We start from the raw sequence: 26,697 nt of genomic DNA, 5'->3' as shown, positions 1-26,697 counted from the left end.
GGTAAAATTAAAAAAAATATATATCATAATGTATGTACCATGTACACTGTTAAATCAGTTGTTTACTGTAAAACCTTATATTAGTGTCTACAACTTTCATCTAAAATAATAATTTTATACGACAAACCATTACTGCAAAAGGGGGGGGGGGGGGGAAATAAACAGGGGTTGAATGACAAAAAGTTGCAGAACTCCCTTAGTAGGCGCATCATCAAATTCTTTCAAATTCTCTTAAATCTTATAATATTTATCGAAATCTTTTGTCTGAAACAATTTTTGATAATATAAACCATTACTGCAAAGGGTTGAAACAACCTGGGCTTGAAATAAGAAAATAAATAAATATTTTCTACCATGTACTCTGTCGTATTAATGTTTATTTTTGTCTAACTATTTAAATATTTTTGAAAAAACATATCTGAAGTAAATTTTAGATAAGAAATCTTTACTGCAACAGGCGAAAATGTAAAAATCTTAAACTTTATCTGAATCTTTTGGCTCAAACAATTTTTAATGATACGAACTATTACCGTACAAAGAGGGATTGAAATAAAAAAAATGTATATAACTTCCTAAGTATCAAATTCGTCAGAATTTATTAGTAACCATCTTAATATTACCTTAAACTTTAGTCCAAAAAATTCCTTTCGGCCATGAATTAGGGAAAGGGGTTAAAAAAGTGTTTGGATGACAAATATACTTGCATAACTACATTAGTACACATAATATGTAATTCGTTAGACATTTAATGCTGGATGCCTTATGTTAAAAACATTAAAACTATTTTCTTTGCATAGAATATGAGAATTTTTTTTTTTTTTTTTTTTTTTTAAATATTGGCGAACATATAGGTTGTTATGTACATTAAGTATTTAAAATGTTTCAGGATTTTATAGAAGATTCGAAATCATTTCCGGAAGAAAAATTGGGACTTCTAAATCTACCTACGCCTGTACGCTGTGTCAGAAGGATTTTTTTTTTCATCTTCGTGTTGAGAGTTTCTTTGCAAATTATTTTATAAAAAAATGCGGCGGGCTAGTTACTCTTAGGTGGCGCATGCTGCTAATTAACACCCTTTTCATGGTCGTATTTTAAAACTTCCGTCTTTATGGAAAGCTAATAACTAGTCTTGGGAACTTCACAAACGTCTTATTAAGTGCAATTTCTAAGTCATTTGTTAGTTGATATTTTCATGTTAAAGTTAACTGAGATGACTCCCAAACAGTGTTCGATGTTTTTAAACACTTTACTTTTGTGTGCCATTAATTAATATAGACTGGGGAAAAAAATTCGCGTGTTTAATGACATCCAGAATAGACTCCACTGTCACCTGCTTACACTCAAGCAAATGTTAGCTTTTGACTGACTGCGGACCTGTGAAACGTCCCAACGTAGTAACTTGCGAGTCGATAATTCTGTGGTTTAAGTATATTTCATTGGCCCATAGTCTTTCAGATAAACTGTTGACAAATATTGTTCGCGGCACAGCGGAAGTACTTTAATTTCATCCTATCGCGAAATAAATCCGCAAGTTTAACTGGTCTCTATTGATTAGCTTGAATTTAACATTTTAATAAATCAAAATGACTGCGGTAGGTAAATGTCTATTTATAAGTAAATACACTTTACTGGTGAACAAATATACACTGGCAAACTATTTGAGTTTTTTTAAAATAATATTTCTATTAAGATTAAATTTTAAAAACAAAACAATATTTACTATACCTAAAGATTACGTCAATATTCTAAAATCAATGGCAGATTCAGCTAAATAAAGAGAATCTGGAAAACACAAACTTATACATCTAAAACCTCTCTCTCACACACACACACCAGTAAATTAGCCGGGATATTTGAAGAATAAAAATGAAGCCTTTGAGTACTTCGCCCTTGAACAGTGAAAGTAACGCAAATAAACCCTGTGTGATTTAATTACAACGCTTGCGCGAAATTCAAAACAGAATCGGAACTGTCGAGAGGCGTTGGTTTGCATATAAAACGTTCCCACTCCCACAACCACTTTTATTTGTTTTCTTCCCTCTTTTCCTGTTTTCGAATCTGTGCTTCCACGCTCCGTCGCACCTCGTTGATGACATTCACCCCCCCCCCCCCCCTTCACCACCCACGCCTTCCAATTCATGACACACTCATCGAGTTAGTTGTTTCATTTCCTCGTCATTATTTCTAACTGTAGGCCTAGTGCATTTTTTTTTAAATCGTAGAGAGATATTTATAAAAAATTTCAGATATTATTAAACTTGTACATTTACAAGAAAACAACCATATTACTACAAAATAGTGTTCGCAGCAACACTGGGTTCGGATTCTTGCCCGGGCACATATGCTTTGTGTAGTCTCAGTACTTTCAGTACCTAGTTAAAAGTTATTTGCAAACCGTTCCCTGAATAGCTTTCCAATATTAACTGCACACGTAATTAGAATGATACAAAAAAATAATCCGATTGTCTTTTCCATGATTTGAAAAAAAAATTATGCTCAAATTAGACATCAGTTAAAATATAAAATCATGCGCCAATTTCCGTAATAAATGTAGCTGCAACACCAAACTGTATCCCCCGATTTTGTTAGTTTTCGTTTTTTTTAATTGCCTACCACTATGGAAGCAATTTTAAATACATATTCACGTCAAAAAAAACTAGGTTAGATTACTTCAATTTGATGTATGATTTGTTGTAGGTAAATAGTCTAAGTTAAACTGTTGGAATATATAATTGAACCTGGAACGTTCATTCATGGACGCCCTGCAATCAAGGCTCCATCGTGGGATCGAAGGAGGGCTATTGAAAGACGTGGAAGAGGGGGGAGACGGGTGCCTCGGGAAACCTTCTTTTCACAGACGAGAGAGCCAAACTCCGAAGTTCCCCGAAGGCCGAAGTTCATGTTTTTTTTCCGTATCTTTAATGAAGCTATCCTAACCAAATCAACCGTCCACAATGTAGCTAACCTAACCTAACTGACCATTAGTATCATTTTATCAACACCGCCATATTTATTTACAATAAACAAAAAAAACCGAAGATGCACGATCGGGCGTTTGGCTCTCTCGTCCGTGAAAAGAAGGCTTCCCGGGGCGCCTCAGTGCACCGGAGGTTGCGACCAGACATCGCAACAGGCCACGGCGCGGGAAACAGTCGCCCGTGTCACACGGTCCGCCGCGGTTCAGCGGGCGCGCGCGCGGCCCTGACACGGAAACAACTACGTGTAACAGCGCCTTCCGTTGAGGCGAGACGACCTAAACTACGGATACAAGAAGCAAAAGAAAAAAAAATGTTTCTGTGTTGCGCGCAAAACGTCGACAAATCGGGCCCAAAGACACTTTAAAATGTGGAGGTCCCTTTTTGTTTCGTAGCCGATACTGTAAGAAATATTCATCATAGTAACGTACAGAACGAGTCTGAATTCGACAAAGTCTAATAAATCGATGAACGCCGGCTGCACGCACGAAAAAGTGTCTCGTTACGCACATTCTTCCGTTACGCTGTGTCCCGTTACGCTGTCGGCGAGTGCAGTAATAATAGGTTATGTTACAATTGACTAAAAAAATATGGTGATTCATATAATTGATGATAGATATTTGATTACAGTTTATTTATATGAAAACTTGTTCATAATTATATTTAAACTTTACAGCTAAACGCCAGTTTTTAAAATTAATTACAAGTCATCTACACGTGAACTGTTTCGTCGACTGTTTATGAATTAGAAGTGAAAAGTTAATGTGGTTTTCATTGCTTATTACAACAACAATTTCGGCAATAAAGGTTAATAATTCTTGCATTTTAAAAATCTGATTATAAGTATAATTTCAAGTATTTGTTCTTTTATTATTAAAATAAAAATGATTCCATTTTATTCGTAAAAGTATGCAATCATTTCATCAATGTTTTGTTATGATGTAACTTTAAACTATCGTCCGTAAACCGACTTTACAGATAACTTTTTTTTTCCACATCAGTGGTCTTAAGTGCTTCCCAAGACTGACACACTACTTTGAAGTTGGCGATTGGAGCTGGATAATTGGAAAACTAAGCGACTGAATAATGTTTATCTGAACAAAGTTCTTCGACCTACAGCAAAATTTTCGCCGTCGTAAAATGATTTCATTGAAATAATTAGTGGTTACAACACTTCACAAAGTATAAAAAATTTGTGGGGATTAGGTATTTCGCAACAAATACTAAACCGTTTTACTACTGCGACATGTTTTTGCGGAGTTTCTAGAAATTTGTTTAATTCTACATTATCCAGACGTTTATCATTCTATCCTTGATATTTTCTCTATTATTTGCACTAAAATAGTTGTTCAACTCCTATTTTGAAGGCGTATACCAGTCTTAGGAAGCTGTTTGAAACACAAGTCTAAGTCTTTGTTTTATTAATTTTTTTTTTCGTGATGAACCTGCAGCAGAATTTTGTCGGTAAAATTATGAACCACCAAGCATTTGCCAATAACATAGAGTGGGATCTATCCTAGAGTGCTATGCCACTAAATTAAACTAATATTAAAAATGGCATCTCATTACATATTTTTTTGGATTGCAAATATAGCCGGAATTTGTCACATCCTAAAAAGAGTTGACGTGTGACCCTCTGTTCACTGGAACTCCTCGCGGGTCTGTGGATAAAGCAGGGCCGATTATCCTTGTCATTCCACCAGTATGCGGCCCCAAACAAAGCACATTATGCAAGCAACACTTTTCTGCGTGGCTGAAACCCAGCACGATTAGGCGGATAGGCGTCGGCTTGAGGCGCACTTAGATTCTTGCATAACCCAGACCCCTCCCAAACAACAGCACTTAGTTTTAGTTAGGTTAGGGGGAAAAAAAATTCAGTCTTTGTTCAGAGTTCTTGGAACCACTTAGCCAGTGAAGGTGCTATTTACCTTTCGTGCGCGATAAGTTATTTTGACGAAGGCGTGTCTTTTTTTCCTGGGGTGAGTCGTTGTTACCTTAACCTCTAGGGTATTAGGTTAAATAACACGGTATTAAGGGGCTCGCCTACCTTGCCACATACGGTGTGCAGAACTTCAGAAGAAACCTCGTGATTTGATAACTGGTCAACATATCAGAGAGGGGTCTGTTAAAAAAAAAAATAATTTAAGAATGCGCCGAGGGTAGAAGAGTGGTTTTGCTTCCCGTATTTCGTTTTTAAAGTGTGTTTTAGTATAGCCAAAAGGGCTAAAATCTTTGTTTTCAGAATAACCTTTAGACATGTAAAGCCCGGTAAAAAAATTCTTCAAAGCACCCAAGGGCCTTGCATTGCACCTTTATCCTCATTTCTCCGCCATCCACCATTATGGTTACTCCTCAAATGTTATAGTTCTCCTACGCACGACAAGAAACTACGCGCCAGTTCAGAGCCTTGCGCTTAGAGGCGATATCACGCTAGAAACACCAGGGAGCACCGGACATATCATCCCGTCTCACAATCTACGTATGAGCAGGTGGCATTTGCTGGAGTGCGTAGATGATTATGGAGTCTCTCCAAGAGATCATCGATACCACGAATTTTTCCATTTTCAACTCATACCTACACAGAAAAAAACAAACATTTTCTGTTCTTTTACAAAAGATTCCTTTGAATACCAGTTGGCAGGGAAATAGTTCGTAATGATACCCGAGATATATTGAAAATTTGTACTACACATGGCTATGATTATTATTGCATTTATGAAATACTCTTTTTTTTAGATATTACTGAGTATGTTTTACGAAAATTGGCGCATCACTTTATACTTTAATTGATGTTTCATCCAAGAATAATTTATTTTAAAACATAGAAAATAGAATAGAGTATTCAACAATTTGACTTTATTTTGTTTCATCATGCTTATTAGTGAGCGTAGTTAATACTGAAAAGTTATTCAGGAAAAGGTTTACAAATAACTTTAACTACTGGACGTATTGGGGCAACACAAAGCATTAACTATTGGATGAGAATCTGAACCCAGTATCACTGCGAACACTATATGGTGGTAATACAGTTGTCTTCACGTAAATTTTAAAATTATGCAAACATCTGTGTAATTTTACGTGGACGTTTCTGTTCCATCTACAAAATCAATTTGCAGTGTGCACCCGAGTCGCTCCGGGGTGCTGGGTTGGAAATCGCACACTTGTCACGTGATCGCGACGCGTTCAGCCCATCGCCCCCCCCCCCCCCCCCCTCCCGGCCCGGAACACGGTACCGTCATTTCACAGAATCTTGCGACGTAATATTCTACCTGGTAGCTCACCTTCCTTCAACTCGAGACACCGGAGCAAGTAAGCGGCTTGGGACAAAGCGACCAGGACTTCATTCAGAAAATCCGATTTCCCAAGAGTTTCTTCTTTTTTTTCGGTTCCTAAGGAGACTGAAGATAATTGAAGCAGAAAACGAATAATATTCTCAAAAACCCAAGAAGAAGTTCCCCACGTCGAACAATTTTACTCTATGAGATAATTATACTCTTGTAGAGTCATCTTTTAAATGGCCAACTTCCCTATGAAAATGCTTCTCGAGTTTCATTACACACACGCGCAGTCAGACTGCAGCGAAATAGGTCAGGACCCATCTTTCCAAATTCTGATTACTGTGAAATAGTTTATAATAAACTTAATAATGAACAAGCAAACAGACTGGAGAAATTTCACAATTTAGGAGACTTGATACCACGTTTCTCCTTACCTCGATACACTTTCATGATTAAACCTAGCAGAAAACGTAAATTAGACAGCCTACTTATTTTGAGAAACGTTGTTCACTAAAACGTTTACAAAATATGCCTTTGGAAACCAATTGTCAAGAAACCGTTTGTAATAGTACAGAAATATATTGTAACATTGTAAAAAAAAAACATGGCTTTGGTTATTTTGCACATATGAAATACGTTTTTTGAGATAATACTGAGTATTTCTTAGGAAAAGATGCCCATAGTTTTATATATTAATTGATGTTTCATTCAAGCATATTTTCTAACCATGGGAAAGATAATCAAGTATTTAACAATTTGACATTGCTTTGTTTTATTGTGCTTATTAATGTGCGCAGTTAACACTGAAATGTTATTCAGGGAACGGTTTACAAATAATTTTAACTAATGTAGGCACTGGGAAAACACAAAGCATAATCGCCCTGGTAAAAATCCGAACCCAGTATTACTGCGAACACTATTTTGTAGTGATACAGTTGTTTTAATTTAAATGTAAAAAATTTACAAATATAAATGAATATATCTTTTCCATTCACAAAAAAATTAAAGTATGTATACATATATAGACACACACAAACAGTTTAAAGAATATCATCTAAAGTCGCCCACTGTACTTGAGTGAAAGTTTATGTTAATGGTAATGAAAATCGGTTGTTCTGTAACATGTTTTAATCATATGATCAGACTAATGTAGAAACGATTAGTTTTGTGTTACAAGCGCAAAAGTATTTTATCATGGTTTTGACACTGTTCACCCATTGCTGATCTCGCACATCACGCCCACGTCGGAATTGCTTTCCAAAGGACGAAACACGTAACTGTAAAAAATACTTTATATTAATTTCTGTATTTAAAAAAAATCTGACGGGTTGCAGGCATTCTTAATGGTGTAAGACAACGAGACCAGCACTCATGACTAGAAATTAACAGGCTTGTCCGGTCGCTCAGACGATAGACTGAGTTCCGGAGAAATGCACTTGTACCTTGGATTGATCCCAGATGGAGAAGTGCAACTCAATGGGATGTGGCATCCAGGCGAGCAAGCCAGCGCGGTCGGCGTGGAAGCTGTCTTGAACGATAACACTCTGGACGCCATTAATAGGGGTAGGCAATTTTCGCGAATAAAAAAAACTGAACGCTTAATAGACTGCAAAAAATGTGTACCCGCACTAGCGGTTTCTTACTTGTGCTTGGCGGCCTTCTACGAGAGAAGTCGTTGCCATATTTGACCGAACCACTTAAGCCGCGTTTGCTTCCGCACGGAATTACTGTGATTGGTTATGAAACGATCGACATAAATCGATCAGAAACTCACCCAATCACGAAACACAGATGATGCTACAGTGTTTTAACTTTCAGCTAGTCTCGGAATCTTTTCGCGAAATATGCCATGCCCCTAGCCATTAATACCCTGGTCTCCGATGCGGACACATCCCACGAAATGTGGAACTTCGTGTGATTAATCAACGTCTGATTAAGCTAGGATAGTTTATGGCCATCTCCCGTTATAGCGATTTGACCAGGGACGTAACTAGACCAGTTACACCCAGGGAAAGAACTCATCTTGGTGCCCCCCCCCCCCCCTTTTACACCTTTCTTGAAACCAACCAGACCAAAACCTTTCTCCACTTTACCTCGTATCGCCACCACATATAAATTCTCCGCTAGTCCAAATATTTTTTTTTTATTCAACCAAGAGTGTAGGTTAATATATTTATTTGCAGTCGTTTCAATTATAATATATCACAAGTTTTACATTAGGCGAATCAAATATTTGACTATATACGTGAATGTATCTTTCAATACAAATAGTTCAGTCCATCTGTCCTTCATATTTTATTTGTGTTCTTACATTACAATATTCAAGCAAATATCTATAGTAAAATGTGTCATGTTAGTTTAGCGCTTCCCTAAATGCTATACCCGGGGCACAAGCTCCGTATGCGCACCCCCCCCTTTCCCCCTTTTTTCTAGTTACGTCCCTGGAGATTATACGCTATACCCAGTGACTCTTCACGAAACAAGGCTGTAATCAATGGGACGGCACCGTAAAATTCAAAATTCATGTTAATTTTACATCAAACTAATTCTAAAAAAAAAATCTTTATTGCAATTTATTTTACATTTAAAGGTTAAAAAAATGTACACTGAAAAAATACCAGCAATAATAAATTGTTATTTGGAGTGGGAAAGTTACTAAAAGTATTTTTTAATAACTAACTCGATAAGTTACAAAAAAAATAGCAACTATCCATAATTACGTGTCACTTCTAGGAATTGGACTTGAACATGTAACCTGCAAACGTGCAACACTTTACATCTGTAGTGTCATTTTCTAATATTTCCTCGTGAAATTTTGAATCTGCAAAAACAAATATTTATAAACACAACGGGTGTAGGTAGAGCATAAAGGTGGAGAGATAATAAAATAAATACATAATCAAATCATCATTCACACCAATTGCTAATCATTAGGTATTGCCAATTTACCTTTGTTAAGGTGGGGATAACGCATCGAGAGATTTTCTGACGCTAAAAAAAAATTGTGGCTACTAACAGTAATTTAAGAGTTTTATTCGTCTAAAAACATTAATTCAATGCTAAATGTCAGTGACTTCACTGAGGTAACTATCTGTAGCAGTAGGATACAATCACCTTCATGAACAGAATTTAATAATCTACTAAGCTTAAAATAAGCCAAACATACTATTATTGTGGCCTAAAAACTATTGAAACTAATGTGGCGTCTATTTATTACCATCCCACCTACTTGAGGAAGTTTAGAAGTTACACAGCAAAAAAGTTATTTTTAATCAAATAATATTTTATAAATGGTGAAACCTATTTTTTCCTTGCCATAAAACAATAATTTGTTTGCCTAACAAAATTTGGTGAATAATAATATTGATTTGTAACACACAATAAAATATACAGTTGAGTTGAAACAATAATTTTGTTTGGTCAACAAAATCTTTCATACTACAAAATATTTGTTTGAATCAAGAAAGTATATTTATTTTACCATATGCAAACAAATATTTTGTTGAAACAAACGACCTTTCTTTCAGTGTATCGCCCCCTTACTTTATATTTACGTGACACAGTTGTTCATCTTGTAGATATTTTGGCGGTGAAATCTTTTTGAAATTAAAAAAAAATAGTTACATGTCCCCCCCCCCCCCCTCGAATAAGAAGCAAAATTACATTTTAAAATTTCAGGTTCCTAACCACAAGTAACACTAAACGGATTAAGAAAAATAAACTTTTAAAGTTGAAACTAAAACTAACGACTAAATTATAATATATCACAATGAAAGTTAGGTAAATTTTTTTGTCGTGTCGAATTCCTCAAACATTTTTGATGTCCAGTAAAAGATAATTTTGCGCCTGATGCCATATATAAAAAAATCCTTAGCTATCAGACAATCTGCCGTCACCTATTATAGCGATAATGCTTCCTAGTATTAATGGTAAACAGGTCTGGTGCAAGACGGAACTAACGCCGAAGGTTACGTAACTAACATAAACATTTTTCAAGCGTAACATATTAGTTCTCGCTACACACCATTTGGTAGAAGTTTTTTGTGAATGGAACGGAAGTCGCATGGAACGGGAATCTGTAACCACGGTGCTGCCATCTGTGGCATATAGCGCGAACCAAAGTTAACAAAGTCAAAGCAAAACTTTATAGTATTAACTGTTAAACGAAATCCCAGCAAGAGGGGCAGTATTTGTAATACAATTCCTTGTCGGAAATCAGGCCCAAATACTGGGTTTAGTATTTTTTTTCTAGTCTTTTACACTTTTATCGGTGCCGTTCCATTATATAGTTTAAAATTTTTATCTTCTGAGAAAATGATTCTATTGTCGACGAAGCTGCTCCGGCAGCGAATTATAGCGGCGGGTGCGGAACTACGTGTGATTTGCGTCCTGAAACGTATCTGAAAACACAATTTTCGTATATTTATCACGCTCGGCATTATTTTAAAGAGTTCTGTGTACAATTCAGTGTCTTGATTTTCGTGTCATAAGAACACGTTAATTTTCTCGTTAACGAAGTTAGATGTTAACACAACTCTGGAGAGTACTCAAAGACTGCTCGTATTTTTTTTTGCTTGTGTCTTCCGGAAGCTGCGAGATTTCGTACCGTGGGAATAACAAGGTAGTGTCTGCCTCTGCGTCTATGTGCTCCACTTATTCCACGATTAAACTCGGGATAAAAAACTGCACGAAAGGGGTGGGTAATGAAACACGGGAGAAGGTATAGAAGGAGAGGAGGGGAAATAGAACGCGTGCGAATGTTTTGTACGGAGGATCGGTCGTGCAGGTCGATTCTTTCAAGCTCTGGGATTTCCTCACAAAGCCCGAGTGGATTAATCAAACCGCACAATTTCCTGTTAGAGTCACTGAAAACAGGTCAAGCTTCTTTGAATCAGATGTATAGCCGGAATCAATTTACTTATTTTCCACGCCATGATAAATTATTTCACGTAAATGTTTTGGATTTAAATCAAGTTAAAAGCTTTTATTAATTTATAGAGACAGAAAGCATCGTTCTATCATACATTTATTCATATCAACAAAATGGTAGTTCCAGTTTTGCTTTTACAAAATTAGTTTTTAAAGAAAAAACTGTTGATGGTTATTGTGCAAAAAATTAATGCGTCAGATAATAAATTTAATTCAATTTTTTTTTATTTATCTAGGGAATATGAAATATTCACAATATCTTCAACGAAATTAGTTTTCGAGCACAATTAAAAGTTTACGTAGCTATAGTAATAGTCGAAATTGCTGCACAGCTATGCAGACAGGCTAAGGGCTATACAAACCAAGGTGACTACCGAACTACAGAGTTGTGAAAATTACTAGACTCGAAACAATATTTTTCGCAAAATGAAAACTTTTTATAGTCTAAGAACATTTATTCAACAAATAAACAATAAATATGTATTTTTTGTGTATTTGATTAAGTTTATTCGTCAATATTGCATAGCTGAATGATTCTAGAATCTATATGGAGTAAAGAAATATCAACCTCTCTGCTTTGAGTGTAGTAATCTTCACGCCTATGAGACTCTGTGTTCATGGATATGAGTCCTACAGAGAGTGCGGATCTCAGCCATGTGACACGTGACATTTGAACGCCTGAGCGAATCATGAACCTCTACTACCTAAGTACGTAGAAAACATTTTTGTGCACTTTTACAAAAGGTCCTTTGGAAATCAGTTGCCAAGAAATATGTTTTCTTTGGGCCTACTACAAGAAATATATTAATATATTGTAACTTTGTACAACACATGTCTATGGTTATTTTTTTCCGTAAATGAAAGACGTTTTTCAAGTTAATATTGAGTTATTCATACAAAAACTGGCGCATATTTAAACTGATGTTTCGTCCAAGCATATTTTTTTTTAAACCATGGGAAAGACAAACGAATATTGAACAATATGACTTTATTTAGTTTTATTATAGTTACTTATTAATGTGCGCAATTAATACTGAAAAGCTGTTCAAGGAACGATTTACAAATAACTTTAACTATTCCCGGGTAAGAATCCGAACCCAGTATATCTGCGAACACTATTTTGTAGTGATATAATTTTTTTTTTTTTTCGTGTAAAAGTAAAAATTTTTCCAAATACTTATAATTTTTCGTGAATACATCTGTTCAATTTACAGAGAAAATTACAGTGTACAAGTCCTGCCTGCGCCAAGAGGGATTTTCGAACCTATATTATTTTTTAACGTTGAGCTTATGTTGGAATCACGACAGAACAGCATATTTGATTGGAATAGAAGTATCAGGGATTGCTTCATGTTCTCTTAACGGAGCGCTCTTGTCCGAAGCCTCACTACCCTGGAGCCTCTGTGGGCACGGAAAAGATAGATACGCCGTTTGCACAATCGGGTAGTCGTTTAGGGCCGTATTCCAAGACACTAAAATAAGGGTTTAGGTGTTGAATATGCAATACCTGTACCCTAACCATATTCCAGGTGCACGATAGGACACGGCCAGTCCCTTATTTTAAGGGCACTGATTTTTGGTGTCCTATCGGTTGCCGATTTGATCCATAACTGTATATATATTTTCCTATTTACTGAACTTTAACGGAACTTTTACGATTACAATTTCCCCCTCTTATATCTTAAAAAAACAGCAAACATATATACGGACAAAAATTCATCGTTTATTCTTGTACAACAAAAATTAATTTTTTATTTCAGATTATACTTCCATAGTTTTAAAAAAATAAACTAAAATTACGATGGATTCCACGAAGTACAACTGTTTATAGCCTCGCACAAGTCCTCATTTATTAAAACGGCTGCCGATCTGATACCTTACAGGGGTTCAGTTAGGACACTTTTGGAATATGACCCGAGAGTTAGGGTACGGCAGTTGCCCAACAAGGCAAACGTCTTGGAATACCGCCCTTAGAGTCACAGCTATGACAAGAGGCTGAGGTAACCCATCCCAGCATCGTCACCATCAAGGATCACTTAGCTTGGATGAGCTGTGTCCTCAGCTCCCGGACCTTGTAAGTCCACAATACTGCTGGCGCCTACCCCGATATCTTACCATTCTCTCTCTCTCTCTCTCTCTCTCTCTCTAGAACACATTAGAACATTAGAATTTTTAATCGCAAGACAGTAACAAAAAAAACCATTTAAACATGCAAATTTTTCTTGCCATACATTCGCACTACATTTTCGAAAGCCAGCACCAAAGCTTACAAGTTTTATTTGAGATAAATTTTTTGACGTGACAACGTCTAATAAATCGATGAACGCCGGCTGCACGCACGAAAAACTGTCCCGTTACGCACATTGTCCCATTACGCTGTGTTCCGTTACGCTCATTGTACGCTTGCGCCGCATCTATCTCTCTTCCACTCGATTGGAACCACCATCGATTTGACTTTTTCGAGGCACACTAAACTTGAAACACTCCCATTCGTTTCCTACTTTTCCTATCATCGTCCTATCCTTAACAGAATAACACAGATTGGAAGAAGTTAAATAGGAAACATGTATAAAAGTTATAGTTAAAATAATCTGTTCGTTAAAGTAATAAACATATTTGAATTAATGAGTGCAAATAAAAGTAAACTTATCAATTAAATTGTAGAGTTAATTTCACTCCTTCTTTGTATCCATACAAAATAGTGATAATTCAAAAAAATTATTCAATTTTATTCATAAAAGTATGCAATCATTTCATCAATGTTTTGTTATGACGTTGTCACGTTAAACTATCGTCCGTAAACCGTCTTTACAGACAACCAATTTTTTTAAAGTCATGTTGTTTACAAAAATTCGTTGCACGTCAAAGTTTTAAAAAACCTCACAAACGAAGCTGATTAATAAGACCTCAAAAATACAAGAACAATGTTTATGTTACCAATTCACTATTTAAACCATCATTAAAGTGACTTCAGGCCTTCCGAGGGATGTAAATAATAGAGAGAAAAAACGTTAGCAAGTCTTTCAGTCCTCAGCAGAGACGTGTAAAAATCTAATCTCGGTAACGAGCAAATTCATGATATCTCATGTTGTAAATGTTGCAAGAAAAAAAACTTATAATACGAAACTCGGATACAAAATTAAACGTACGATATTTAAAATAATGTCGAGCGTAATTAATAAACTGATATATAAAATAGTCGCTTATCAAATATTAAATTTTCTGGATACGAATACATTTTCTGAGACCACCGCTGGAATTCGCTGCCTGAATCGTAAAAGTTGCTTCCCGCCCTCGGGGACGCACCACAACGCCGAAATGCCAAATTGACCACAACGCCGACAGCTAGAAAACTGCTGTGTACCACAACGCCGAAATACACTAACGCCGAAAAATGTCATTGCAGGACTGCCACAAAGGTTAGGTTAGGTTAGACAAGGTTAGGTTAGACTAGGTTAGGTTAGACTAGGTTAGGTTAGGCTAGGTTAGGCTAGGCTAGGATAGGCTAGGTTAAGTTAGGTTAGGTTAGGTAAGGTTAGGTTTCATTTGGGTATTTCGGCGTTAAAGTACATTTAAGAAACACACACAAATTCATTCAGTTGTTATTTCGGTGTTGTGGTACACAGCCGTTTTCTAGCTGTCGGCGTTGTGGTCAATTTTGACATTCGGCGTTATGGTATTTCGGCGTTGTGGTAACGACCCCCCGCCCTCAAACGCGGATAGCAATCAGCAGCACGAAAAAAAAAATAATATAATTTTAAACTATTAGAAAATTCTTTCATATAACCCCAGCTTTTGGCCTGATTTTTTACAAGGAATTTTATTAAAATACTTTACATATTGTTAAAATTCACCTAATAGATAATACTTCAAAATTTCCACGCACATTAGAAGTTATACTTAAATGGCATTACTAAAATATTAACCTGAAACATTTTAAAGCAAACACCATTACACTAAATATATGTTTTATATTTGTTTTTACTCAAACGACTGAAATCATTATGTAAATATTTCCTACAAACAAACCTTAACATTATTGAGCTGATTCAGCATTATATATTTGGTAACCTAAATTAGTCATAGTAGAAAAAAAACCAAGTTTTAAAATACCTAAGAAATCGGACATTACAATGACCATAATCTGTATTCTCCTTCTAAATTATCTACAGACTTAGTAACCTGAAAGAGCGTGGTTTAAATCTCGTCACTCGAATTTCTTTTTCATAGGTCACTAAGTCTACAGATAATTTAGAAGAAGAATACAGATTATCTTCATTGTATTTCCCGATTTCTTAGGTATTTTAAAACTTGTTTTTTTTTTTATTATGACTAATTTAGGTTACCAAATATATTCCGGGGTAGTTTCACTACCATAAAGTTTCATTTGTCACACTGTCACGCACCAAAACACGTTTGGTTATGTCCAAAATGTTTACGAAAGTGACCATATACTGGTTTATGTTGTTGAACGTGGGTCCGCCCTCTTTGCGACACATTTCCGTTCCATTTTCACGTAATTACTTCCACCAAATGGCGTACACCCGAGTGCTGAGATGTCGCACATTTAAAATTTCTAATCGGGGAGTGTGTTTGCTCCCGCGAATTTTATAGCGCTGACGTCACAGATGCGTATTGGTTAAAAGGTTATTTCATTCGCTTCGCGCCGATCGCACTGCTGTGATTCCAGCAATACACCGGTGTCTGAATAGCCTTTAGATTATAGTTAGGGGCAGGCATTTTTCGCGAAAAGATCTGAGCACTTATTAGACTGCAACAAGGTACACCCGCAACTGTGATTACTTCCTTGCGATTGGCGGCCGTCTGCGAGAGAAGTCATTGCCTTATTTGACCGGGCCACTCAGGACGCATTTACTTCCGCACTGAATCACTGTGATTGGTGTTGTTACAATCGACATAAATAGAAAATAAACTACCCAATCACGAAACACAGATGATCCTACAGTGTTTAAACTTTCAACTGGTATCGGAATCTTTTCACGAAATATGCATGCCCCTAATTATAGTTTATATGGAACACGACTTTCGCCTTTCACCAGTTAGACCACTAAAATTAGGTATATAACTGACGAATTAGCTCACCCCTTATGTCATTACGAATCACGTAAAAAAATACTTGCTTATAAAACTTCCCCGGAAATTTGTAGAGTATCTGGTTACAAATCATCCAACAGTGTTCGTATATTTACGGATATGCGCGGGCACTGAGTGTACCTGCTTGGAATGTGAAACTGCATGAATCAGTTTCGATTATCAACGAACCATGCGATAGGGCCTGCGGTGCAAGAGGATCTTAGAAGGTATACAGTGCTTGCTATGACTAGAGACTGGAAAAATTCGCCCTTTGGATGACCTCTAGGATAGACTCCACCATCCCCCACACAATCAAGCAAATGCCACCTGCTCATTGGCTACTGACTCGTGACACCTGTCAACTGGGACGCTTGCGATTCGATACTTTTTGTTTGAAGGTTTTTCATTGGCTTTAAGTCCTTCAGATAAATTGTGAGACAATCACAGAAGCAATATAATGGTATAGTTGTTTGGATTTTATCATATCGTGAAATGAATCCGCGAATTTTTCCTGTCTCTAGCTATGACATAGAAGACACACAACAAAACCAAGCCCAATCCACTATCCAAACCGGCTGCGAAAATTACTACAAGTCCAATTTTCACCTTTGGGGGGGTTTCTCCTCCCCCCTTTTTTATTATTCCACAGAGCTTTAATACAATCGAGCACATGCACATTTTCGAATAATAGGGAAGGGAAGGAATTTTACCTGGGACAAGTTCGAATTACGAGCGAAACTTCCGTTCTTGAATAATGACATGAACATTAAAATTATGGTTGGTTACGCACTACAGGAAAAAAAATAAAAATTATTCTTCCTTTCTTTCTGGAAAGTTTACCAATTTTAGAGTAGATCACTTTATATAACAATGTCCACATATGTTGATTACACATAACTCTTCGTTTCAGATGAATTCTTCTTTGAAAAGTCCGTAAATCTATTTTAATTATAGTAGTGAAAATGGGTTCGAAAAAAATTAATTTCAGTGCTATAAAAAAGCTAATTATACATTCATAATATATGTTACAGCAGATAATAAATTTTTCAATGCAAAAACAACGCAACAAACATTTATAAAATTTTTAGCTTTCTATATTTTACAGTTTTTACCAGACGAAAATGGCACATGATAATATAATGGTATTATATGTTTGTACTTTGAGTTCAAAAACATGAAAGATAATAAAAATTAACTTAGTATGCATTACGTTTCCCACGTCACCAAGAATATTCGAGATGGTAGGCCCTAATACATTTTCCCGTTCAACAAAACTTTTTTTTTTGTAAACACCAGGTGCATTTTTCGCTGAATGAAAAGAAGAAAAAGAAGTTTACGGCCGCATCAGAGCATGGATGAAAGCGATCTAAAAGCGGCCGCTGCAGAAGGTATATTTAGTACCACTTTAACAGATGGATTCTTTGAAACGCTTCGACTTGCGGCTTATGTGCACTTTCCAGCTGCAAGTTGTGGATTCTCAACTCTTAGGCCGGGTTCACAAACTTCGCAAAAAACGCAAGAGTGTAAGCGCGCGATACGCAAAAAAAAAAAAAAACGCAAGGAAATCACTGAAGATTATAAAGAACAAAAGTCACAGGATGTCAAAACTATACAAATTGAAATTGTGGAACTGAAGGGGGGAAAAAAATCTTATTAATTTTTGTAATTTACTAGCTGCAGTACTCGGCGTTGCCAGGGCTGAACGTAGGGTGATATATTGTCCGCGAGTAAAAGAAAAATGGATAGCGCTATGTGACAGTGTGGTGGACATAGAGAAATGACACAGAATTGCTGTTTGTATGTCTATGACCTATGATTTTCTGTTTACCCATGGCGATCGGTTAAACGATCTATAAGTTGATGCGCTGCAGCGCCATCTAGCGGTGAGTTACACAAAAATTGATAGCATAAAACCTCCACGAAAAAAACACTTCGATGTGCCAACTTTCATGGCGATCGGTCAAACGGTGACGGAGTTAATCAACGTCATACATACCAACATCCTATTATATGTATATAAATATATGTGTATGTGTAAATTTTTGAAACCCTTGAATGAAATGATTTAAAATTGTTATTTTCTTTCACTGTGGGAAATTTTAACAACTACTTAATAAAACTTTAACACCGGCTGACAGACAACGTACAGCTTAAACCGGTTGGCATAGAGATTTAAAATTTCGCATAGGAGTTCCTTGAGTAACGTAGGTGAACGCTAAGAAATTATATATATATATATATATATTTTTTTTTTTTGAGATTCCATCCCCATGAAGAGAAATTAACTTTTAAAGTTGATGAAATATTGTAAATATACTCTTCAAAAGAAATAAAATAACACGATACCTATTTCATTGTTTTTGAAAATTCTTTTCCTAAGAGGGCGTTAAAGATAAAAATTCCCGTTTATGGTCGAAAATACCCATGGCAACGAATGTTGCATTGTTGATGCTTCCTTCGTTTCAATGGCAACGGCTATTGCATTGTTGATCATTCTTCGTTGTCCGTTAAAATTTTGGCGGGGGCGTTAAAGGTGAAAAATTTCCCGTTTTCCAAGTATATGGCCTACAGACATGAAACTCGGCATTGATGTTCCTTATATAAGATAGACTTTAACTAAGAACGAAGTTTCCTGATCAGCTTCCAAGGGTGATAGATATATAATTTGCGAATTATTGTTATTATTTAAGTATATTATAAACATTTGCCGCTATTATTATAGTTGCGGTACAAGCATTTTATGTTTAAATTCCCAAGAACAACATTGTAAGTTACGTTGTTCTTCTAAAATATGTTTCTTACGGTGCGTCTAAAATTACAGAATTAAAAAAACAGAAATTATTATACATTTCCACTCTATTTCAAATTACAACTAGGTTCCGCACAAACATAATCGCCATTGTTCACAAGACCGTATAATATCTTTGATTAGAAGACTATATCGCATCGTAAAATACGTCAAGTAGGGCCTACAATAGTTCTGCATAACAGGCATGCCGGGAAAATGAAAGTTACGACTTCTCTGAGGCCAGCCCTTTAATTATGTTTGTGAGGTTCTAGAGTTATTTTTTTTAAGCCCGGAATTAGGACATTTTATTCGCTCTTTCGCTTTTGCTCGAACGCCGCGTGGGGAAAAAATTGCGTTACGTCGGGCCAAGTTACTGTTTGTTAGCCACGGTGGGGCGTATCTCCAAACTCTGCGTTCTGTGAAACGGAACGCTCGTAGTCGAGATGCGCAGAGTTTTTGGTTTCCTGGCGGCATTGTGTTGCATGGTGCTTGCATACACGCAGGGCTGCCAACACCGTTGCTCCATCCTACGTAATCTTCACAGTTGGCAACGCTTCAAGTGTACCAGGCCTAAAAGAGGTGGGAAGGTTTCTTTAGTTCTGTACGTATGTTAAAAAGGATTATTGTTGCCAACTGTAAATTTTTCTTGGCTGGCGATAGATATACCTAAGCTGAAATGCTAATTACCGAAGTGCAAAAAGTCCAATAACTTGGGACGTTAGTCGAATATGGTATTTTATATATATATATATATAAACTTGGATGGAAGTGCACGAGAGAAGCTGTTTGGCTCACTATTTATGAGTGGACCCACTCATTTTTGTCTTTTCCATTAACTTTTTGAGATGGTAGTTTCCAAAATTGTTATATCAATTTTGCTTCTTTTCCTCATGTTTGTAATTAACATCAAAACATTACTACATATGGATATTAAAAAGGGGTTTATCAAGAATAACATAATTGAAAAACTTCAATATCAATATATATCTCAACGCTAGTGTTAATTGAGAGCATGCATTCATGTTATGTACACTTATGAATTAACCATTTTTCATAAACGTTTGACATAAAATATTTTTTTATTAAATATCTTAACTTTCCTACTGCCTTGAAAACATAAAAAAAAATTCAGCATTTTTGGTGGTAAAAAAGTTTTTAAAAACAATGAATGAAATGCCAAAATTAAGCAATTTTATGAAAAAGGAAAAATAAAAATTGTTAATTAAGTACTGCATACAACATGAATATATGCTTCCGGATCACGCTAACGTTGAAATGCAATTTACATAAACATCTGTCGACTTGATTAAAGCATTTTAAAACATCGAACCACAGGTGTATAATAAATTTAACTGAAATCATGAGCAAAGACAAAAAAATTAGAAAAAGCAAAATATTATAACATCATCCTTATTTAATAAATTGGCAGCGAACACCAGTACTACCACTTCAGTTGCATCCGTGATACTTGAAAGTAACAACCTACGTACCTACGTCCTTTTGATTGTGTGAACGTCATCGACAGCTTCAGAGTGTTTCCAACGGAGTTGGATTAACCAAAGATACACAGAACATAAAATTTCTGTACTTCTACAAAATATTCATTTGGAAAAAAGTTGCCAAGAAATAGTTTGTTATACTTCAATACATAATTGTAACTTTTCATAACACGGGGTTTTCTTTACATATAAAATACTTTTTTTCGGGATTGTGCTGAATATTTCTTACGATAATTGGCACATAATTTGTAAATTTAAATTAATGTTTCATTCATGCATCATTTTTTAAAACCTTAGAAAAGATAACCGAAAATTCTATAATTGGACTTTCTTTTGTTTTATTGTGCTTATTGACGTGCGCAGTTGATACTGGAGAATAACTTTAACTGTTGGAAGTACTGGAACAACACAGAGCATAAATTTGAAGTTGAATTTATCCTCGTTTCGTCCTCACAAGCAACTGCTACATAACAAATGATGAAATTCTTCAACTACTTTTGTTTTCATATTAAATTCATGAACCCGTTTCCTTAAACGTTCACCTACTGTGAGAGCCAGCAGAATATTATCATCGTCGGAATCATCACTGATGGAATCCCACGGAATGTGTCTCTCCGACATCGCGAACTGGACTATCCTGTCTGGCCACCTGGCGCAGCGAACATAGCGAACATAGCGAACTTAGCGAACTTAGCGTAGCCTCGGCTCAAGGCGATTAACGCTACGAAAAACGCCCGTGTATATCCCAGCCTTACAGTCTTACACGTGACTGCAATTATAACTTTTTTTCGATGATTCTCGCAACGGTGAATATATATATTTAAATCATTATTTTGTACACGAGCCATTGCTTGTCTGCACCGTGTGTCATAAAGAAAACCCGAAGAACTGACAAAGAAAGATGAATACTCGCTAACACAAAAAAAAAAAAGCCAAAATCAGCCCATGTCAAACGTAAAATGTAAAGGTAAGACAGAGAATTCCATGGAAGGAATTATTCAAAACAATAGCACAACGCAGACGAACAGCGTAGGCCCAACCTACACAATACCACTAGGTTAAACTTGTATCAAGATTAGTATTAGGTATTTCAATATTGTGTGAACATACATTTACCCTGTTATATATTCCATCATCCTGAAAAAAACTGGTTAGTTGGTTATGGTCAGTTGATATAATTAATTAGGTAGCAATAGGTACTTCAGAATTATCTGTAAAACATTTGCAGTTTATAGAAGATTTTTAAATAGAAAACTAGCGTGAGTTTGGAGTCTTGTTATTAAAAAAAAATGAATTTTGGACCCTTACACACCATTAAATTTTAATAAGATATAATTACTCTTGGTTGCATTATTTTCTGTTATCAGGCCAATATTTTACTTTCAAATAAAAAATCTCAGCTACGTGAATGAATACGTACAATAGTTTGAAATGTTATGAAGTAATGTATATTTACATGCATCGCTTGTAAAATTGGTATTTACAAACACCATTCTTCACACTGATATTTTTTAAAGGTTGTAAAATGAACTATTTATTAAGTTTTGTCACCGTTCCATATTTGAACACAGTGTTTAGGTAAAGAACAAACAATTTGACGTATTTTTTTTTTAGCACCTATAGTCGTTCATTCTTTTTTAAAAATTGCCGACTAAACTGAATATTCTAAGAATCTCCTTGTTTTAGTGGTATTAAATACAAAACTAATTTGTAACATTTAAATGATTTTCACTTTGACTGCGTTGGGCGAAAGAACGCCGAGACCTATGACGTTGATTTCCAAACCATCTGCTGGCACAAACTTATTTTTTTGTGGTCAGAATATCTAATTTATTTTAAAATTGTAGAACCATTGATAGTAAAATGACTTATAAGTTTCTTAAGATGTTTTTCTTCAGAATTATCTTTTATGGAATCACAAATTATTTCACGCTATTTAAGAACGCAGCCAGATGTTTACGGTGATTAGTGTCGTCTAGAAATGGACCGAACAAAAAAAAACAACATATAAACCTGCGTTTGTTAAATACTCGATGTGGCGTAATTTTTGCGATAGTAGATGGTTATTATTATTTATTATTATTTTTTATTATAATTAGATATTATTTCACCCAAAAATGTTGCCTACGTTTCTTTTTTTGGCCTTGACTACATTTCATGAGGTGCGAACACCTGTTGAGGACCAATACTTTTGAGAAATATTTTTAAAAAAATTAATAACCGGAAACGTGCACACTATCTGCCTTAAAGTAAATGAGAATAAAGTTCATAATCGGACTCACCTGTCGTCCGTACCCGAGTGTGCGACACTGGACATCATGTCTAACGTCTCTAAGATTACGACACGGTTTAAACACACGTTAAGTTCAGAAGCCACGAGGTAAAAAAAAAATCGTTTTCCGCACTACGTGAGAGAGAAGGGAAAGGGGGGTGAAGTACCGGAAGACAGTAAATGTGTATTTTAAAATGTCCGGTGAGAAAAGTATTCTACCCAAAATACGTTACGTTAAGAAGAAGAAAAAATGTCATTGGACGTGAGGGCGGTGGTCGCAGCACGCATTCGACGAAACGCAGTTCGGAGGGGAGGAAGATGAGGCGGTATTATTTGTGTTTTGGTAAAGGCGTTGGAAAAGACGCGACGCACGCGAAGCCGGCCGACGAGTGAGAAAGAGAGGGAAGGAAAATACCGCTGTGAGGAGAACTCAGAACAACCCACGCGGTCCTGCTGACGACAGCAGACTGAAGGCGCCAAGCTGTTCGCGGCGCGCTTCACACCCTTCCCCTCTTTTCCCCCTATCCATCCCCTCCACACCGCCCTCCCCATTCTCCTAGCTATCTCCCCCTCCTTCCCCTCTCGTACCGCGAGCGCCAATGTCAACCGACCCGCCGCCCGACACACGACTTGGCGGCCGACATTAATCTTATTAAAGGGTCTAATAAGAAGGGGAGGGGGAATTAAGGTCGTCGGTTCACGAAGAAGTCAACACGGGTACCTGAAGGCTATTCTTCTGCGTGTAGCCGAGTCACGCTAAGGGCTTACAGCGAGCGGGGTGTTGTTTATCAAACGTCTCTGCGCCCTTGAGCAATATTTAATTTAACAATACTTTTTTTTTGACGTGTATACGTCTTTAAAATTGCTTCCGTGGGAGGCAATTCAAAAAAACGAATGATAACAAAATCGGGGGATGGTGTTAAAATAAAAAATAGATTATTTTATATTTTGTTTAGAAAATATTACCTGTTACGTTTACGTATTCACGTACACACACGGCCGTGTCCATGCCACAGCCACACCAATTTTTATTTTTCATTTTTAAAGAAATTACAATTTTTTATTATTTAATATTTCTGGACGCTAAAACCATTGTCAACTTGTAAGTTGTAAATACACACACACACACACACACATATATATATATATATATATATATATATATATATACAGGGTGGCCATGAATATGTGTTACAAATTGATAGGGATGGTAGATGTAGATGTTTGGAAAACATTTTATTATGAAACCCATGTCCGGAAATGCATCCTTATACCTGAAACTGCGCAACAAAGTAACAGGGGTAGGTAGGCAACTAGGCGACAACAAACCAGTGAAAACATGTTGTGTTGTCTTACCTACTACCCGATTTGACGATCAGTGACCGCACGAGTCACCGTGCATGTGTTACACTCGCTATTGTCGCCTCTGCAACTGCGACAATAGCGAGTGTAACACATGCACGGTGACTCGTGCTGATCGTCAAATCGGGTAGTAGGTAAGACAACACAATATGTTTTCACTGGTTTGTTGTCGCCTAGTTGCCTACCTACCCCTGTTACTTTGTTGCGCAGTTTCAGGTATAAGGATGCATTTCCGGACATGGGTTTCTTAATAAAATGTTTTCCAAACATCTACATCTACCACCCCTATCAATTTGTAACACATATTCATGGCCACACTATATATATGACCTTTTATGGACACACTATATGCCTTAAATTTTACAGAAATCGGTTCAGATTGATACTTAAAATGTAGAGATAAAATTATATGTCGAGTTCGTTAATGGACAAAATCGGACCGTTAGGGTTCAAATAGAAAGATAAAGAATATATATATATATCACTGTAACACATTAATAATAAGAAAATATAGGTACATATATTCCATCCAATTGAATTTATTGAAGCAGTGACGTAATACGCAAGGGACTAAAATATCACTGCATTAAGTCACTAGATTGTAAGAAGGTAAATTCTAAAAAAACTGTAACTTTGGAACATAATTTAAACAGAAAAAAAAAATTAAGATTTTAGTTTGGTGAAAATTGTGTTCAAATGTTATCACATAAATTAAAAATAAAATAAAAATTGTTTGTCTGTAAAGTCGGTTTACGGACAATAGTTTAACGTGACAACGTCATAACAAAACATTGATGAAATGATTTCATATTTTTATGGAAAAAAGTGGTAGGCTGTTTCAGGACACGGCTGCGAGTTCTTAACGTGAATATGTAGAATGAATAGGAAGTTCGTAAACTAGTCCGGGTGACGTCCGCCATCTTAGCTTTATTCCCTCGCGTTGCAGAGTCCGGTTTGTTCGACAGCGGGGAGTGGCGCCTTTTGGAGTCGTCACGAGCTGCTCTTTCGTCTAACAGTCGTTTCCGATTGTTTAAGTTCGCATTATGTCCCGTCATAGTAATTTTTTCCGTAGAATTCTTCGTAATTTCATCTCACATTTGTTTACAGTGAACTTCTTTTGACGTGACAACGTCTAATAAATCGATGAACGCTGGCTTCACGCACTAAAAAGTGTCCCGTAACGCACATTGTCCCGTTACGCTGTGTCCGTTACGCTCATTGTACGCTTGCGCCGCATCTATCTCTCTTCCACTCGATTGGAACAACCATCGGTTTGACTTTCTCGAGGCACTTTAAACTTGAAGCACTCCCATTCGTTTCCTACTTTTCCTATCCTTAACAGAATAACACAGATTGGAAGAAGTTAAACAGTAAACATGTATAAAAGTTATAGTGAAAATAATTTCTTCTTTAAAGTAATAAATATATTTGAATTAATGAGTGCAAATAAAAGTAAATTTATCAATTAAATTGTAGATTTCATTTCACTCCTTCTTTGTATCCATACAAAATAGTGATAATTCAATAAAAATGATTCAATTTTATTCATAAAAGTATGCAATCATTTCATCAATGTTTTGTTATGACGTTATCACGTTAAACTATCGTCGGTAAACCGACTTTACAGACAACCAATTTTTTTTTGTAAATGGCACAGAAATATTCAATTAAAATTACATAAATTTTAAAATCTGTATATTTACATGAAAACATCTGTATCAATTCAAAGTACATAGTGTTCGCAGTAATACTAGGTTCGGATTCTTACATGGGCATCTTATGCTTTGTGTTGTCCCAGTACCTCCAATAGTTAAGTTAATTTTTAACCATTCCCTTACTAGCTTTCCAGTTTTAACTGCGGACCTTAATAAGCACAATAAAAAAATTAATCCCAGCTATTGAATATTCGATTATCTTTTCCATGGTTTAAAAAAAATGGGTGCGTGTACTTATGTACGCGCATGAGAAGTTATTCTTCTTTGGCATCATTAAAAAGTTTTTAATTGCATGCAAATAATTAATTACAATAAATAATATAAGGGCTGGAAAAAGATAGTCAACACAGTCAATAAAGATCAGTTTAAATTTGAAAAATAAATAAATAAAATTTAGAGTATAATAAATATATATGACATAATTTGTACTAAATGTTATAAGATTTTTAATTTTAATATTTTTATTGATTATTTAATATTTTAAAAGAAAATTTATTAAATATAATAATAAATTCAAAAATTTAATTTTAATTAATTATTTTTTTTAATATTAATTATTTTTTAAATTTAATATTCACTTTTCATTTTTACCAAAAAGTTTTCATTAAATTTGTTTATTTATTTTTATTAATATTTCTTATTTATTCAATTGAGTAATAAATATTAAAAATTAATAATTTTATTCCATGTTTGATTTTAATTTTTATCACAAATTTTTTATTAAATGTTTTATTAAATTAATGTCTTTAGTTTGTAAATATTAAATAACCAATAATAAATATTTA

The 26,697-nt window shown here is 35.6% G+C and overlaps 1 protein-coding gene across 1 annotated transcript in view; it reads right to left on the bottom strand.

The window, feature by feature from the left end:
• The window catches only part of LOC134531985 (adenylyl cyclase 78C), a 504,301-nt gene extending 481,016 nt beyond the window's left edge, over positions 1–23,285 (bottom strand). The window contains exon 1 of the mRNA XM_063368091.1: positions 22,846–23,285. The gene's annotated coding sequence lies outside the window, so the exon portion shown is untranslated. The remainder of the gene's footprint in view (positions 1–22,845) is intronic.
• Positions 23,286–26,697: the final 3,412 nt, after the last annotated feature.

Source organism: Bacillus rossius, chromosome 5 (genome assembly GCF_032445375.1).
Source record: "Bacillus rossius redtenbacheri isolate Brsri chromosome 5, Brsri_v3, whole genome shotgun sequence".
Taxonomy (NCBI): Eukaryota; Metazoa; Arthropoda; class Insecta; order Phasmatodea; family Bacillidae; genus Bacillus; species Bacillus rossius.
This window is presented reverse-complemented; position numbering and strand designations above follow the sequence as displayed.